The 13,080-nt window shown below is 37.0% G+C and overlaps 1 protein-coding gene across 1 annotated transcript in view; it reads right to left on the bottom strand.

The window, feature by feature from the left end:
• Nucleotides 1-13,080, bottom strand: part of LOC114156524 (glutamate receptor ionotropic, kainate 5-like) — a 198,607-nt gene that overhangs the window by 72,142 nt on the left and 113,385 nt on the right. The gene's annotated exons all lie outside the window — the stretch shown is intronic.

A 13,080-nucleotide genomic window follows, 5' to 3' on the forward strand; every position in this document is an offset into this window, starting at 1 on the left:
TATCTTGGGCTTTAATAAAATAAAATATTTCTTTCAAACAGAATCTACTTGAACTTAGCTGTGCTGAAATGCTCAACCACTCGTCAGACCTCAAATATTACATTTAAAATATAATAAATCCCCCATCCCTCAAACTTGTACATGTGAGGATTAAAGTGAAAGAATTGCTAGTTTTGTTATTGCCTGAAGCAGCAGAACTCAAGCCTTGAAAGAAACAGGGATGTCAGTGATTAACTGGAGCTGGTGGTACAGCCAGGTCTTAAGTCACATCCCATTTGTTTTTTCACAGTGCCATGTCAACCCATCATCATAACAGCTACCCTGTTTGTGTGGAGGATCACAGAGCATGGAGACACTTTAACTACACACAGGATATTATAAAGCTGATTTTCCTGAAAACAGTTGTCCTATATACACCATTTTTATTTTTAATACATTTTTTTTTTAAACATTAAGGAGTGGTTGTAAATCTCTTAAAATCCCAGTCAGCTGATTGGATCGCCACCAGGAGTGTTAAAAAAAGTTGAACATATTTATAGCAATACATTAAAAGAACACCAGTATTTACTGGAAAGATACCGCTTGTCACCACAACTCTTTAGGGTGTACTGACTTGAGCTCTGCTCATGCCATTGTTAAGCTAACTTTGTATTAATGTTAGGTTTCTGTGTTTTTACAGGCTTTATCTGAAACTAAACACAAACAGCTACATCTTATACATGGAACTCTAAAGATTTAAATTGATTGTTTGTATCTATAAGTCCACTAGTAGCTCCTAATGAGAAGGCTTCATTCCTCTGGCCTAGACAGAGTAAATGCAAAAAACCCCAGCTTTTTATGATCAAAATAAAAACTTTCAGTATAGAAATACAAAGAGTTGGTGTATAGCAACAACTGACACAAGTTTATTACTAAGAAAAACCTAAGATTATTGAGATCTTCTCCTTTCTCAGAGGTTGAGCAAACATCCCCAATAGGCATAGCTAATTCCAAGTGAAAGCTGGAATTTAGATGGACAGGTTAATCGAGAGCTTTTCATGTCAACCCAGCTGTTAGCGAAATGACTACTACAAATAGGAGTGATATCCCTGACATCACTAACATATTATTTTTGTTCACCTAAGTACTCTTATTTCTTCTGAGGCATTGTTTAACTTATACTGTACAGGTCTTTGTAACAGATACAATTATTTAGAGTCCTCCAAAAGCCAATATTCTCAATGAAGTGCCAACTTGGCTGTTACTATAGGAAACTGGCCAGTAGTGAATGAAATCAGAATTTGATTTATAATGTATAATCGGTTGCGTCCTCTTGATCTAAATATAGTACAGATTCACTGGTGCAATATTGCAAGGAGCAATCAATTTGGATACTTCTGAAAAACAAGCTGTCCTTTCACAAGGTATAAATATTTATAATATTAAAACACTCCTGAATCCTATGAGAAAAGACAGCATCAGATGAAGCATGATGCCAGACCAAAAATAGAATACTGCTCTGTGCATCTGAACAAATAGAGTAGAGTAAGAAACTATGTAAAGCTGCAGCGTGTAAAACCCACTCATCATCGTCAAGCTTCCTACTACTAGAAACATTAAAGTAAGAAGTACCCGCTGGCTGTGTACAGTAACACCTGCCATGTTTATTTTGGTTACACCCTCCCCACTGACTTGTCTGCTTTGCATGTTGAACCCGTGAGTGTGTGTTTCAGGAGTGGGCAGATGCAAAGGATGGGAGCACTCACAGATAGCAGATGAAAATGCAAAAAATGTGACCCGTTTTTTCACTACATAGACAACATACCCAAAATGCAAAGACATTTTTTTTATTTATTTAAGCATGTAAAGTTGTGCAAATGACTTGGTTGTATCAGTTAAGGCACTGTTAAACAGAAAAACAAATTTCAAACAAAATACTTTTAGAAATGATTATTTATTTTTTATTTTTCACAGATCCAGTGGACATTTAGCTGTAACACCGTGGAAGAGAGACCTGCCAGAAAAACAACTAAACGTCAAGCAACTACGCTGCTGTATCTCAATAACAAGGAGGAAGTCTGCAGCTCAGGCATTTGTTCTTGATTTGATTTGTGTTTCTTGAATAATTAACGACTCTTGGAGTGAAGCGGCAGGCAATTTATCTTGTCCTTCCTCTAAAGGACTGTTGTGGGTTTTAACCAGTTCAGGGGAATTCAAAGAAAGCCAGATGGTTCATGCTGAGTTTTCTCGTGTGCCTGGGAAAATTCCTTGAGTACAGAAAATAGACTTGGTATGAACTCCTGACTAACACTTTGTTTTTTGAGAACCTAATGAAACCCACACCCATAAGGAACAAAAGGACCCACAACTCTAAGGTGTACAGAAAGATGAGCTGTCAAAGAGATCTGCAGCCAAAGTCAGCTTTAATTTTCAAATAATATAAATATCAGCAAAAGACACCACCAGTGAGTGCTTGAATGACAAAAACATACTGCCTTAATTCTTGCAGCCTTAGAAAACAAACTCTGGCGGAATATAAGTCATCATGGAAAAACCTTTATTCTGGTCATGACAAATCATGAGTCACAGCCTCGGCAACAGCAGTTCTGAAAACCACTTGACAAGAGTCGGTGGCATAATTAGCTGCCTACTTGACTACCATGTGTAAAAATGTAATAAGTGACTCAAAACTTTCCTCTTCACCATCTACACTGCAAACTTCTCCATCGACTCCCCAGGCTGTCATCTTCAGAAGTTCTTTGATAAGTCAGTAATAAGTGATAAGTAAATTTCAGTCATACAGCAACTTTCACAGATGAAAATTATGAAGTGCTTCACGGGTAAAACAGCCTAGAAAATAGACAAAACACAGTGACACAAAATAAAGCATCAAGTTCATTAATTAAAAGTGTTTCTATACAACATTGTCTTCAGCTGCTTTTTAAAAGAGACAATGGAATGAGTAAAATGAAAGGACAGCAGGAGTGACTTACGCCATCTTGGTGCAGCTGCCTGAAACATGCAATCTCCATGAGTTTTAAATCGAGTGAATGAGAATACAATAAATTCTGACAAGCGGACATTAGTACTCAAATGGGGTTCCAGCAGGTCATTAATATACAGGGGGGCTGTAACCAGATATGGCCCTAAAAGTGAAAATTAAAATCTTAAAATGAATTATAAAACTTACTGTCAAATCCAGGATGAGAAGCTAAGCCTGGAGTGATGTGTGATCTTCTGCCATGATGGAAAAGGAAGCTGACTCAGAGTACAGGCAATGGACTTTTCAGACGAGTGGCAGAAGAACTACCTCTTGATCAAAATGGGGAAAACAAAGGAACTGGTTCCACAGATCCAGACCCACCACACTGACACCAGTGAACATTCAGGGTACTGACATTGAGATAGTGGACTCTTACTGCTAGCTTGGTATTCAGCTGAACTATCAACAGGACTGAAGCAAAATCACTGATTCTTTAGAAGACAGTTCAGAGCAGACTGCCTGTTAGGAGGCTGAGCTCTCTTACAACCACTATATACCATTTTGGCCTCCACAGTCACTAAGAGACTAAGACAGCATATCTGCAATGTAGTGGGAAGAAAAATTTACATTGTTTCTGTGCAGCTTATAAATCTGCCATATCAATATGGACATAAATCTATGAGAATTTTTTCCAACACCTCAGTGAATTATTGCTGCAAAAAATTATGTCAATTCTAAAGTTCAAATCAATCAAGTTTACTTGTACAGCACATTTCAGCAACAAAGCAGTTCAAAGTGTTTTATATCATAAAAACAGACACACAGAGAAAATACAAAGATATAGAACACAGCAGAGGTGGGGACTCGAGTCACATGACTTGGACTCGAGTCGGACTCGAGTCGTTAAAATCACGACTTGAGACTTGACTTGAAAAAATGCTCAAAGACTCGGACTTGACTTTGACTTTCATGCCATTGACTTGGGACTTGACTCGACTTGAAGCTGTTTACTTGAAAAGACTTGATATTTTTTACTCAAAGTCTTAAAATTTAAAACACATTATTTATAAAGTGGCGTCATTAATTAATGTCACTCATTCCGTATCAATATGCGCAGACCGTCACTATGGTTTTCCTCTCTCCTTATGTATGTATGTGTACGTAGCTGCAGCACAACCAATCAAATTAACAGGATTTGGACGTTTAAAAAAACGCGGCAAAGCTGCAGAGCTCAGGGAACGAAATACGAAATAACCGCTCGAATATGCTTCCGCGAGTAATTTCTTTTGGCTACGTAGGTTATGAACTTTCGACTAAAAAACGAACTGCAACTTGTAAAACATGCAAGAAGAGAATATCGGATGGAGATGCCACGACGTCCAACTTTGTCCGGCATTTGAAGCTTCACAAAGATCGGTAGGTGGCGCTTTTCTTTTGCTGTAAGATAGTTGACTTTAGCTAACTTCGTGTTAGCATGTGTACTCCGGGTTAAATTGGTGATGATTTACCATAAATCCAGTCCTTCAAATGCCTCCACAAATAATGTGCACCGTGTTAGCTCAGGAAGCCGGTGGATAGTGAGCGGGGCTCCGGAACAGAAAGCAGATTCTGGACCTGAACACAGGGAACAGAGTCTCTCTGTCCCATCATGATGATGAGCCGGGTCTAGTATCATCTAAGGATGGTTGGTGTATTTGAAGACATCTACGTTGGGAAATTATATTGACAATATATTGTTTACTGCAGTCAGTGCATTAAGTCAACTGCTTTTGACTTAATGCACTGACCGGCGTGACTGTCACATGTCGCACAGAACCCATTTCCAAGTAGTATAGCTTTGCTGGGAAAAAAAAAAAAGACCAAATACAGTGACTGTCCCAAATAAATTTTGTGTTTAGAATATCTGTCCCATACTTACGGAGGACTGAAACTAACATACTTAGAAATAAAAGCAGAAAAATAAATGCACCAGACCTTCCTGAGTTTACTTGTGATAACTTCATTTATACTTATTTCATTTTTTGAAAACTATGATTGTTGTAGTGTTGATGTTTATTTATGAATAGAAGGAGTAAACTGAAGTCAAATGTAATTCATGAAAGGCTGTAATTTATTTTCTGACATCTGTTTACTTCTGACAGATTTGAAGAATACCAGATGAATAAGAGGATCACAAATGGACCTCAAATACTTATTTTAAAAAGAACAAATGGTCTATTATTTGAATTTTATGTATAATTGCAAATTATAAAAAAAAATAAAATAAAAACGACTCGAAATGACTTGAAATTAAAGGTTCCTGACTTGAGACTTGACTCGACTTTTGCCTGTCTTTACTTGAGACTTGACTCGGACTTGAGGACAGAGACTTGAGACTTACTTGAGACTTGCAACACAGTGACTTGGTCACACCTCTGGAACACAGTCAATAATTGTCAATGGCAATCATTACACAGCAAATTGCTGATATTCCATTTATAATGTTTAAAAAACAACTCTAAACAGGTGGGGTTTTAGACTTGATTTAAAAGGAACTCGGTGTTTCGGCTGTATAACAATTTTCAGAAGTTTGTTCTAGATTTGTGGTGCATATCGGAGATCTGACCTGATGTTGGCGAGATGGACATATTAACATGCCTGGTGAGTGTTTGTTAAAAATTCTGCTTGGGGCGTGCCGTGGTTGCGTAGAGGTTAGCGCGACCCGTATTTGGAGGCTTTGAGTCCTCGGCGCGGCCGTCGTGGGTTCGACTCCCGGACCCGACGGCATTTGCCGCATGTCTTCCCCCCTCTCCTTCCCTGTTTCCTGTCAGCCTACTATCACATAAGGGACACTAGAGCCCACAAAAGACCCACTGGAGGGGTAAGAAAAAAAAAAAATTCTGCTTGATCTAAATGTTTTAAATGAAGCATAACTTTTTCTGATACAGAAATCTCAGAGTTTTGAGACTTACTTTCCGACCGCAAGATATTCTTGATGACATTTGTTAAAGACCAACAAGGAGCTCAATAGAAAAGTTCAGTACTTTTCTTTCAGAAAATCGCACACTTAGCAAAGGAAGAAGGAATAAAAAAAAGAAGAGGTTGAAGATGAACCGACAGATAAAAACTTCTCTTTAAGAAGTATAACAGTGTTGAGACACTATCTCTGTTTACAGAGTACCCAATTCTTTCTTCGGTCACTGAGACCACATCAGCTCTCAAACAACTCAAGAGATAACCTCAAAGTCTTTAAAATTCAATGCGTTATTAAAGGGACTTTTTTTTTATTTTTCCGGCAAGTTATCACTATGTGACCGGAAATGGATTCATGTTCCTACAACATAAATACATACACTGCAGCCAGTTAGAACTACTGGAGAGACAGACAAAGCAGAAAACAAGCAATCAGAGAAAGGTCAAGCACTTGAACTCTATCCTTAAGGTTTTGGAGTGCAGTCAGTCTCCTGCCTCATTGTTTTTCAGTAATGTGAGAAGCACAGTCACTGGTTATTATTTCTAGCTCACTGGTGCTCGTTAACAGGCTACCAGTGGGAGACAGAAAAAGCATGAATAAAAAGTGTGGGAGAAGAGCAGTGCTGGACCATTATCATCCATTATAATGAAAGGTGTGCAGGGAGTTCTCAATTCTTATGAATATGCTTTTCAGAAGATACATTTTTCTGCCTAAGGTATTGTACTTGTGCAAGTATGGGAAGAAAGTAAAACAAAATAAGGCACAAAGTTTAGTTTGCCTTTAGAATTTAGGAGATTTTGTGGAAAAAAAGCTCAGACTTGTCTTTTCAGTACATATTTCTATTGAAAAGTGTGCAAGAAATTGAAAGATTTAAACCTTCTGATAATCAGAATTTCTGTTGAATATGTAGTTTAAGTTACATAGTTTAGTCATTTTAAATTCCCTGTCTGAACAAAACACTTCAACCTTAGGTTGTTAAAGAGTTGAAGATTTGCTTTAGGTTCTATAGTGCTGTATATACTGTATGTTGTGACAAGTCCACACTTAGATGACCGAGCTGCACAATATGTAGCAGATCATGAAAAAGGTGTCATCATACAAGTCAACTCTATGTTTTGGGCATTTGTGTCTATTTCTGCTCAATTTAAAATTTCCAGTTTCTTCTTAAGGTGCTTTCACACCAGGATAGTCTGGGGAACTTGCACTACTTCAGTTGGGCAAGTAGTGCCAAAATAATTCACATCATTATTTGGTTTAACTCAATTTTACACCACACTTTTGAAAGGGAACCAAACCGCCTGGACAGCAACAGTTCTTACAACTGCAGATGCACTTTGAGACTCTATCACAAAAAGCTGTCCAGAATGAGAAGTAGGTGAGACAGAAAGCATTACATTTTGTCAAATGACATAATCAAAATAATTAAGGAAATGTACATCAAGTATATTAATATATTTTCAGGTTATGAATCAGAGACCACTTTAAGCTTGTTTTAAAGAAACTCAGTGTTTTGGCTGTTTTGCACTTTTCTGGAAGTTTGTTCCAGATTAGCAGAGCATAGAAAGTGAATGCTGCTTGTCTATGTTTGGTTCTGTTTCTGGGAATGAACCAGAAAACTTGAATAGTAGGGTTGGAAATCGGTCCTTTAATCCTGGAAATATTCTTCAGATGACAGAAGGCAGACTGTACATACATGTATATACATATGTAAGACAGCAGACAGCAGAACAAAACAATAAAAATGGGGACACACAACTAAGACCTAGCAGGAAAACTAGGTGCAACATCAACCAGCAGTAAAAATGACAATGTCACCAAGAAGATAAACATATCATCTTGGTTTAACTCAAGGTGATACATATATCATTTTGGTAACAAGATAGATGAATATGTCCAAACTATGACTGGCAGACTTGTGTCCAAGAAGCTACAAAATCTGATTAAATCCCCTTTGTTCACATATGGCACATACAGTATCAGACTTGGAAAAATATATTTTATTTGCCAAAGGATGAGAGTTATTGAAGCGGTCAGACTAAATGATAAATTCGGTATTTCCATCTCCCCAAAAACACTTTACTTTGACATGGGCAATTTCCCGTATGATAAATCGCAGTCATTTTGTGGATACAGCACCAGCTCTACCAACATCAATGCATTTCCCCCTCCTATTCAGACCTCAAAAGATGAAAAACATAACTGAGTGTAAAAATATCGAACTTGTTTTTTTTTTATGTTCTTGGAATTGAATGTATTTTTTTTGCACTGTCCCAGTATTTCTTCAGTTACTAGGATTCCCCTATTGCTTCCATATCCCCATTTGTTGCACCTAGTGGTGAAAACGCAGTTCTCTTTGTATTTTCCACATATTTTCTTTTGAAAGCAAAGCTTACATTCATCTAGGAGCAAAACAAGATTCCTCCAAATTCAATATGAACTAATGTTGTTTGAACTTCACTTCTTATCCTGTTGACAAAACATATTCACTCCCTTCTTCCTCCCTGGTGGTACAGAAGCCTCATGTTGTTTTTATAAAACAAGACTGTTTAAATCAAGTCAAAGTGACAGACCCACAATTTACCCCGAGACATGATAAAATAACTCCTTTTATCAAGGCAAAAGGAGTGCTGCAGACTGATTTTATTTAACCCCTGGAGGCAGCGTACCTTCTGTAAAAATTGACTAGCAGGTTTTATTGTCACATCCTCCTACTGAGATTCATATTGTTGACAATACCTGTTATGAGAGTAGAAGTACGGACTCTGGAGGCTACAGTTAGCCCGACAGATTCAACAAGACAGAACAAAAAGATGAATAAAAACAACAGATTGCACCGCTGGCCTGCAGTTAGGATTACAGTGCTGCTGCAATCCTCTGGTGGCCAGTGCCCTCTTGGAGTCAGACGGGATGGCTTTTCACTCATGTTTCTAAGAGTGTATCACCACAAGTTTATGTTTCTACAGATATATCGAATTTTTTCTAACTTTTCTGTCACAAAATTTTATTTACGTAGAGAAATGTGACACTGGAGTAGTTATTCTCCTTTAGGGAGTAAGCAAAGAGGTTTCCCCTTTATTCAAAATAAATTCTTATTCTGAATTTTATCTAGCTATGTGTAAGCCCTGCCACGCAGCCCTGTGACTTTGAGTAAAATAATTTCTTATTCTCAACAATGATTAATGTCTGTGAGGGCTTTGGAAAGATTACTTCCAGTAACCAACTTATCTTAATCTGTTCATTTTTTCACTTACTATCAAATTCCTGTAGAGCTTACCATCGTGGTCTTATTTTTGATTCAGCATGTAATATACATAGTAGAAAAAATACCAGATATCTATCCACCAGTGCTGCTTTGGTTGTATTTACCCACAATGCACTGCATGTTAATCCTCTTCCTGCTTTTGAGGTGGTTGCCCCATCCGCTTGGCATTCACATATACATTCAAATTGTAACTTTAATGACCTAGACTTAGATTACACATTCATATCTCCCTAAACAAACTGAACTTTCAGTCAGTCTGACTTAACTTAAGCTAATTTTCAAGAGTATCTGGGTTTCCAAAGCTGGTCAACACACATCCTAAAGGACTTAGCCGGTAATTATGCGAAAATCTATTATTGAACATTATTAAAAACAATGTATGCCTTTACTTCCGCTTCAAAATCGATGTGCTACCTTGTGTTTCTGTGTCACATGAAATAGTGCTGAAATACATTTAAGTTTTGTAGTTGAGTTGTGTGAACTCTTTTGCACGTCACTGTGGATATCCTGTCAATAGGTTTATCTTCGTATATGGTGAATGCACTGTCTAAATCAACAGCTCAGTGACAACTGCAACTGTGATAATGGAGACTCCAGTTTCTCTGAACGCTAATTGGCACAGACACCTATTGATCTGTTAGCTGGTGCAGCAGCACGGTCGGAGACCTGCAACATAAACACACAGTTCCACTAATTATAGGACCCGTCTCTGATTTAATCTGGGTCATTTCTCTACATGACAATGAAATTGTGCATCAGTGATTAATTAGTAGATGGTACGTTGCTGTTCATAGTGTGTGCCGGTCAATGTCTTTTAGTGGTTTGTTGCTACAAATTAGCTATAACATGCGGATTTGATGAAAACCCACAGGCTATTAAAAAATGTGGAGTGGAGGAAATCACTCAGTATGATCTTTGTATGGCATGGATGGTATTTTCAGATGTAGTGTTTCGAGACACCTAAATATTAGGAATTTGTGAACTGTCATTTGCAGTCAATTTCGGAGTTTCTCAAAAAAGTCGGCTTTAACCGTCGTACTCAACTAACATGTATATTCATCAAAGGTTTATGTAAAGATGAAATTTCTAAAGATCAAAATACTAGATATGTTCTGTTTAACATAGCATTGTCCAATACTAGATATGTTAGAAATTTTGTTTTTCAATATCTTGCTGAAGTCTGTTTATTATCCTGAATCAAAGACAAAGACTATACATGGCCTAATTTAATGGTCAACACCAGTGTTGGAGACAAGGCCAATTCTTCTGAGACCAAGGCCGAGACCAAATTTTAGAATTAAAAATATATTTTAGTACACTGTTTGTTGTGCAGCACAAAATGCAAAAAGTAATTGAAACACAACTACTGAAATACTGATTGCTAAGATTACAGGCAAGTAATTTTTCCCTAAAAGTAAGATAACTTTACTTCATTTGAACTTATTGTGTTGAAAGTCAGGCTGGTAGTTTGAAAACTACAAATGCAGAAGACTTCACAGCAGCTGTAAAAAAGGAAAATAGTTTAACCCAATTTTATACTACCAAGAATAAAATATAAGGGTGATTTTAAACCAAATGATTACCTATTCACCTCTGTTCTGTCAGTTTTTATGTCGGTAAGAATCAAAATATCAATTCCTAAATGTTATAAAAAACATTACAAATTTGATAATCACTTTTTTGCCAGTGTTATTTTGGATATTTGTTTATGAATTCCTCTAAAAGGGAAAGTGGAATGCTAAAGCCCAGTTTAGAAAATTGTTTTGTAGTGAAGTTATCTGCTATGTGCTGACAACAGTAGTCCGTCTTTTCTGTTGCAGTTCAATGAATCCTTTTGTGCTTGAGTGATTCATAGATTAGTGCCAAGAATCTTAAACAAAACATCCTCTTCCAATAGTCAACTACCGGACTGAAAAGTACTAAGGTCTCCACAAATACCCTCTAAAACTCTGTCAGACACTAAAGGGAACAATTGATCTAGACCATTTTAAACAATTACAGAAAGAGATTACAGAAAAGTCTGGATTCTTATCAGCAAAACAATATAATGGCAGACTCAAGATTTATGCATGATACTGCACGTGAAAATATAAAAGCACCTAAAAGATATATAAAATCTGAAAATAATAAACACATGCCTACTGCCACTTTTGTTAACAAAACCATTACCTAGCAACCAAGAAGATCTTGTGAATATAAGTATGTCTCCTTGTTACTGCTTGATGTTTGGTTACCTGCCACAACATCAGCTAAATCTGGCTTCCAGGATAAACCACAACAGGGGACCTTCAATTATTGAAACACTTTGACACAGCCTTTTTTGATTTTCCACCCACTGAGTAATTAACCTTGAAGTTTTGCTCAAAGCTCAGAGTATTGGAGTGCAACCAAAGTAAATTTTTCTACACCTGATGAGAGAAATGCATTGGAAACAAAGGAGCAATACATACATTCTGACAAAATAATTTTTTAGTTTTGAGAGTGAAAAACTCAAAGATCTTGTATTATTAATGTACAGCTAAATGTAATCTGCTATGTTTGTATCTGTTCTGAGATCAGATTCCTCTAAACTGCCCACTGAAATAAACACCACATAATATCCTGCATATGTGAGGCTCTTACTCTTATTTTAAGTCTAGTCACAGTTGTTCTTGCATAAGAATATAAATATGGTCTTCTGAAAGTACAATTTCAGATAAATACAAAGGCAAGAATAGAGAGACAGTGAACTGAGGTACATTAAACTCTATTAGATTACACAATTATGACAAAGTCTACACAGATGTAATGCTGTGAAAAAATATTTGTTCCTTTGCAGATTTATTTAACTTTAGAATTTTTGTGGCATTTAACCTTCTTCAAACTAAAAAACGTTTTAACATTCTCATCTGTTCTTGAGATTGTTCAGATCAGAGCGACATTCTGTTTAACCAATTACTTGATTATACAGAGCTGCTGGTGATCATGTCTAGGTGTTATCCAAAAAAATATGTGGTTATTCATATATGGTGCTTGATTAAACAAGGCCACATTTACACCAGGGCTACGTTGATTGACACTGAAATCCAACTTCTCTGTAATATTATCTGTGAATGTTAGACTTTGGTTTCCACTTCATTTTCTGAAGCTCATCTGAAGATGGATGAAATTCCAAGAAAAAGAGCCATACCACACACATAATGTGTCAGCTGAAGCAGAGTGAGTGTTTACCACTCAGCTTGTATTAAAGGAAGAGTGAAAGGTGAGCCGTGACAAACCGAGTGACCCGATTGCCATGGCAGCATGTATGTAAGTGCCCGACAGTCTTTGTAAAGCTCTTCCAGTTAAAAGCAAAAGAGATTTGAACATGAGGTTACAAGGTTGGGATTAGAACAGGTGAAAGATCTTATCAGAGAGCAGGAGTGCTGAACATTTAAGTTCAATATTAAGGCTCTGCTTTTATGAAAGTTAATCTTCTACCATTGGATGATGTGAGGATGAGAAATAAAAGGTCATGGCCCCAGAGATCCTGGAACGGTGAAGGGAAGTCACCATATTTGGTTCTGCTGGAGTTTATTTCTTCTTGCAAATGATCCAACAAGGACTGAAAACAAAATGTGAAGGGAGCAAGAAAAAGAAGCATTAATCTTCCGATTGAAGAAACCAAAGGGAGGCCATGAGGGATTTTTAAATACAGAAACAAAGCCGTGTTTGTGTGAGAGGAATCGAAATGGGAGGGATACACCAGTGGCAAAATAGAATAACTATAAGGAGTAGAAGAGGGTAGACTACTCAGAGGTGATCCAGAGGACATGCATATTTTTATCAGCAAAATCCATTTAAAAAGATGAGAGAAAAGCAAGATGGCAGCTATGAAACATTTTGGTAATCAAATAATCCTAATGAATAGTCCCTCAATGAATT

Source organism: Xiphophorus couchianus, chromosome 13, assembly GCF_001444195.1.
Source record: "Xiphophorus couchianus chromosome 13, X_couchianus-1.0, whole genome shotgun sequence".
NCBI classification, from domain to species: domain Eukaryota; kingdom Metazoa; phylum Chordata; class Actinopteri; order Cyprinodontiformes; family Poeciliidae; genus Xiphophorus; species Xiphophorus couchianus.